This window comes from Euphorbia lathyris, chromosome 3 (genome assembly GCF_963576675.1).
Source record: "Euphorbia lathyris chromosome 3, ddEupLath1.1, whole genome shotgun sequence".
Lineage (NCBI taxonomy): Eukaryota > Viridiplantae > Streptophyta > Magnoliopsida > Malpighiales > Euphorbiaceae > Euphorbia > Euphorbia lathyris.
In genome coordinates this window covers 86,813,610-86,819,769 of record NC_088912.1, presented here as the reverse complement: position 1 = coordinate 86,819,769, position 6,160 = coordinate 86,813,610, and the positions used below count along the sequence as shown (strand labels likewise).

At 31.7% G+C, this 6,160-nt stretch overlaps 1 long non-coding RNA gene across 2 annotated transcripts; it reads left to right on the top strand.

Moving 5' to 3' along the window:
• Positions 1-1,027: 1,027 nt before the first annotated feature.
• Positions 1,028-4,644, top strand: LOC136223722 (uncharacterized). 2 transcript variants are annotated; one of them, XR_010686081.1, is made up of 6 exons: positions 1,028-1,267; positions 1,552-2,240; positions 2,357-2,490; positions 2,959-3,127; positions 3,205-3,741; positions 4,451-4,644. It is a non-coding gene; the product is annotated as an uncharacterized lncRNA (long non-coding RNA). The 2 variants fall into 2 exon arrangements; XR_010686080.1 differs by lacking the exon at positions 4,451-4,644 and adding an exon at positions 4,104-4,339.
• Positions 4,645-6,160: the final 1,516 nt, after the last annotated feature.

Here is a 6,160-nt window from a genome sequence, read left to right as displayed (position 1 = left end):
ACGTAAATTATGTCTAAAAATAAAGGATTCACGTTAAAGTTTATAGGTCTTAAGTAAAACTCATTTTTTTATTATAGAAATAAAACTTTATGTAAATTAGTCCAACTTTACATAAATTATGTGTAAAAATAAAGGTTTTACTTAAAGTTAAAAAGTTTTATATAAAACTCATTTTTTCGCAAAGTTATTGATTTTTTTTATTGTAAAAGTACAACTTTACATAAATTATGTCTAAAACTAAAAGATTTATGTAAAGCTCAATAGTTTTATATAAAATTCTATTTTTCACAAAATTTTGTGGATTTATTGTAATAAAAATAACAAGTTTATATAAATTTAGTCAAACATTATGTTAATTATCTCTACAAATAAAGGATTTACGTAAACTTCTAAGGTTTTCCGTAAACTCGTTTTTTTTGCACAAAGTTATTGACTTTTTTTTTTGTAAAAATATAACTTTACATAAATTTAGTCCAAATTTACGTAACTTTACTCCAACTTTACATAAGTTATGTTTAAAATTAAATGATTTACGTAAACTTCAAAGGTTCCATGCAAAACTCCATTTTGCATAAAGGTTTTGGATTTTTTCTTATAAAATAAAAGTTTACGTAAATTTTGTCACACCCGACCCTAAACGACTTCAATCGGCATCAGACGTGAAATAGAAAGATCAAAATCAAAACTTAGGAGTCTCCCAATTATCCAAATATCATTATATTACGATTGTAATACCAAAGTTCTAACCATAATTCTAACAATAAGCATCCAACTTCCAAACCTCGCCTAAACCACTACAAAAAAAAAAAAAAAAAAAAAAAGTGACTTTCAAGTACAAATGGTTAAGGACAAAATATAATTTTTTGTGCTTAATTATAATTTTGAAATTAATATGGAGGACAACTATATATATTGTCTCTAATTATTTTTTAATCTAGTAAAAGGGACAAATTTAATTAATAAAAATTAGATAATACTTTTATATATAAATTTATTATTATTTGGGGGACAAAATCAATTGATTTTGTCTAACCGCAAGTTTTCTCTCCCTCTCTCTCTCTCTCTCTCATTCTTGGCTCCCCTCATTGCCAGCCGACATACCGTCTCCATCCATAGCCACCGCCCCACTCTTACATTCTCTCTTTTCTCTTCTCTCTATTTGTTTTCCCTCTTCATTTGCCTTCTTCTCTCCCTTTTGTTTCCCCAATTTTCATCGACGAATTCAATATCAGCGAATTTGGAGACGGAGCTTTAATGAATTTTCAAGGTTAGGTTTTCTATTTTTTTTATTTTCATGAAAATCTCAATGTTTGGTATATCTACCTTCAATTTAATGAAACCGATAGTTGACTGCTTGATTTATTCCTCTGTTATAGTAGCTTCAACATGATGTTAGATGCCGTAATCTCACTATGAAATTCTAAATGAAACCATTAGTTAACAAAGAAAGCAACAAAGAACAAACTGCAATTGAGACTTTCTCCTTTTGCTTGAGTTTTCTATTGATTATTTGCACATGTCTCTGTTTTATTGTTGTTTTTGTTCATTCAGATGAAGGATGATGAAGCTTGGATGGAGGACGATGCTGGTTTGTTCATCCAGATCAAGAATTCGATTGACACGACCATTATTCTTATCGTTCAACACTGTTTTGATATCTGGAAAAGAGGAACCAGAAGCAATACTATCTCCTGTAATGGATGTTGTGGTGAGAGTGTACAAACGTGTTAGTGGTCTATCAGGTGGTGAAGGTGATAGTACATCCCTTGCTATTTCTGGTACTGCATTTTGTTCCATAAGGTTACTGGTTGCATCTTCACAAGCTATTAACTTAATTGGAAAGCAAGGGTCTGTAATAAAATCGATACAGGAAAACACTGGTGCTACTGTAAGAGTTCTTGGTGAAGACTCGCCTTCATATGCTACTTCTGATGAGAGAATATAGAGATTCATGGTGAACTCTAAGGAAGTTCTTGGTTGATCGTAGCGTCGTTCCTATATTTGAGAAAACTTACAATGCAACAATTTCATAGGACTAAAGGCACCACTCTGCAAGTTCAGATGGCTCAACAACTCATTAAGGAGTTCATTAGTAATCGGAAAGAAGCAATGCCAGCTGTGTACGAGAAGATTGACACAGGATATAATTCATATCCCCTAGTACCGGAAACGAGCTACTCTACATCTTCTTTCGCCTCCCATCTAGGGGGAGCCGGCTATGGATCTTCAAGCTTAGGAGGGTATGGTTCCCCTGGTTTAGGCGGTTATAGCAGTTACAGATTTTGAATGTTGTTTTTATCATAGTAGGACTTGTACACTTGTTTCATTATTGATTGTTGTTGTGTTACAATGACAGACATGACAAATGATATGGAGAAGGAAATCTCAGTTTCATACCTTTGAACATGAGTGTAAGCTGCTCAAAAATCTTCTTAACATTTTGCAAAGAGAAATTAGAGGCCAAATCATGGAGATAAGATCCTTGACCAGGTACTATTAATTCATTTATTTTTTACTTTCTTTCACATTTAATAGCAGGGTGTTCTTACTTGTGGGATATTTGAAGTCATTTTTATATTTTTTTAGTTTCTGATGCGTATTTTCACAATCTGTCATTTTTTGTTTGGGTACTCTCATTACTTTCATGCAACCAATTGAACTAAAATCAAAGCTAATAGTTAACGCCCAATCATATATCTTATATTTGTCTCTTAAGTTGTGTTCATATTTCTCAAGTTATTTCAATGATAATGCATTTTTTTTATTACTTTTAGCTTATAGCATTGAATCCTTCAATAAAATCATGCACCTTTTATGTCTGCTGTCATGCCTATTCTTTTTCCTTATATAAGAATTAACCATTTCCCATTACTTTTCTCACTTCTCTACTTGTTTTCTTTTCTTTATCTAATTCTTATCCATATCTCTGTTTTTACCCCTTTTTTCTTTATTATCAAGGATAATGTGAAAAGGGGACAATGGACACCTGAAGAAGACAACAAGCTGTCTTCCTACATTGCCCAACATGGTACCCGCAACTGGCATCTCATTCTCTTCCTACAAACATACACATAAACAGATGGCTCTCTTTGCATTATGGAGGCTCTATCCAGATCACAGCCTGAAGGTTTGCTTCTTCCTTCGCCTTTCTCCTTTTGTTATTTCTTCTTTGTATATAAATGGTTCATTTTTTGGTGTTTGAAGGAATGGTGTCAAGTTCATCACCAAAACTGGAAGACTTTCTAGGAGGTGCAACTATGGAAAATCATCAGTACTCCTGTAGATATTTGATAACAGAAAATTTGAGTTTATTAACCTCATTTATGCTAGTTTTCATACATTTTCATAAAATCTGCAAGTTATATAATTATATTATTCTAGAAAGAAAAAGAGTAAGTTAGCACTCTTGCCTATTCCATATAACCTGCCTTTTTTATAACTATAAAATCATAATCCAGTAAAAGGCTTGAGATTGCTTATAATTATCTTCTTGGATAGGAGATGCTTTTTGTTGTCTATTAAGCTTATCTTATTTCTTTATTTAGCAAAATAAGCAGATACTAGTAGTTGATGTCCATGATGCGAATGGGTATGTTGAGATGGAAACTGATTTCACCAGGCTTAGATATTTGGCTAGTGGTACTTGATACTAATCTCTTTATTATTTTTTGAAGCAATTTGGTAGGACTCAGTTGGGAATGGACTTTTTGGTTTTAACTTCAGAAGCATTATTGATTATAGGTAATCCACAGTCTGTATTCTTTAGTTTTGTTTTCTACTGTCTGCTTCTAATTACATTAGCTTCTAAATCTATTATAAAATACCCCTTCTTTTGCAATTTCTACTTTGTGTTTTTCCTCTTTGATTCAATCTCTCTCTCTCTCACTCTTTTAATTCCATTGTGATCCATAGAGTGAAAAAGTGTGTTGTTTTGGACTTAAACATGTAAATTGGTTGTTTCCTATGTGATTGAGAAAAATAAATAATGAGTCCAATTTATTTGATTCAACATGTTTAAAGGTCGATAGAATGATTTTTTATGCATTTTTAGTTTATGAAAGTAGTAACATATAGTCTGATTGGAAATAAAATGCACATTGCAGAATCGAAGGCTACAAAAATAGTTATCAAAGGAGCACACCTGCTTGCAAAAGGAAGATGCATGCTCTTTCAGAATATGATAAACATATTACTTTATATAAGTTTTAACTCATTCATTGTATAAGTTTTAACTCATATTCATTTTAGTGTTTCTGTTACAAGATTTTGTAATCACACATGATTAACTTTGTATCTAGCTATGCTTTTCTATTTAGAAATGATTTTATCAGTTTCAGAATTCATCTATAATACACTAACTATGCTACCTATGATTTTGGGAGTGATGGTGAGAATAATTATTTGATTTAGGAAGGCAAATGTTATATGCATTTTATGTGTGTATTTGCAGATGAAGGATTTCAGAAGAATGAAACGATTTAAAGCTAAGGGGGATATGGTTTGATTGATCTTTAGGAATTATGACATATCAGAACCGATGTTATTTGGGAAGAATAAGCTCAATAAGCTTGTACTTGTTAGTTCTTTTGTTCTAATAATTTTTTGTTGAATATTACTGTTACATAATAAATCATTTTGTTTTGATTTTTTTTCTAATTTATGTCTAAGAATGAGGTTATGGTTTGTTGCTGTTGAAAAATGAACCTGTTAATTACTGATTGAAAATCAATAATCTACTGGTTTCAATTAATAATTAGCATATTATTTTTTAGAGCATGTGTCGTCCTTTATTATAGGGACAAAAATATGTCACTATTACATGGGAACGACAATTGTCCCTAAGAATGGGGATGACAGTCATCCCTATGAACGAAGATGAAATGTTGTCCCTAAGAACAGGGACGACAGTCGTCCGTAAGAATGAGGACGAGATATTGTCCTTAAGAATGGGGACGACAGTCGTCTGTAAGACTAAGGACGAGATGTTGCCCCTAAGAATGGAGACGACAGTCGTCCCTCTTAACGGGGACGACAGTCGTCTCTAAGAATGAGGACGACAGTCGTCCCTAAGAATGGGGACGACATCGTGTTTTTCGTTCCCTATAGAATCAAGGACGGAGGAAACAATGACGAAAAATAGAGATGAAAAAATTGTCCCCAAAAGTATAGGGGACAAATTTTTATGTTTTTGGGGACGATTTTTGTCGTCTCTGAAAGTGCTTTTTTTTGTAGTGAACAGTCGGCAACCTTCTCTATATCCTGTACTTTTTCACCTAAAAACATTAAAACATTTAAAAACGTGAGACAAAAATCTCAGTAAGAAACTATCAGCTATAAAAACCAACTTTACTTAACATAACTACATATATACACTTATAAAAGGATTTAATCAAAACCTTATAAAATATACTCAAAATATAAAGTTCATATAACTTTATATATATAATGCATCTTATCAAAACGAATCAAAACAAATAAACTTTTCATCAAACCAATTCATAATCAAATAAATGTTTTATCAAACCAACTCGTATTCAATCAAACGTAAAACGTTATATCAAAAGCAATCATAACCGAAAACATAATCCAAATGAACTTAAAACATTGTATCCATCCTCGAGTTTCCCTTAAGTATCAATCAATAACCACATATATAGTCGAGACGTCTCTTAACATTACCTATCCCATATGGTCTTACCCAACACTTCACTGTCATACCCAATAGGTCTTCAGACTTTGTACACAGGCCATGTCCCTCACTGAACATGGTCTTCAAATATAAAACCACCGATTCAGATAACTCTCGATGGATATAAAATCATAAAATCATAATGTGCTCAAATTTTCCTTTCACAATCAAATTCCAAACTATTTCATAACCATAAATCATTTAGCTTCAATTAGCCATTTTCTATCATAAAAATCATATTTGGACATCAATCCAAAATAATAACAACAATAACCGTAACAACTTTCTCAATCCAAAAACAATTCGTAAGAAATCATCAAATTCATTTTATTCAAAATATATATATATATACATTGAAACCAAAAATATATATGTATATATTTAAATCAACCAAATCAAGCCTTAAATCAATGTAATCAAGCAAAATCTGAAATTCACATATAAGCCAAATGAATAGCTTCATTTGAACCA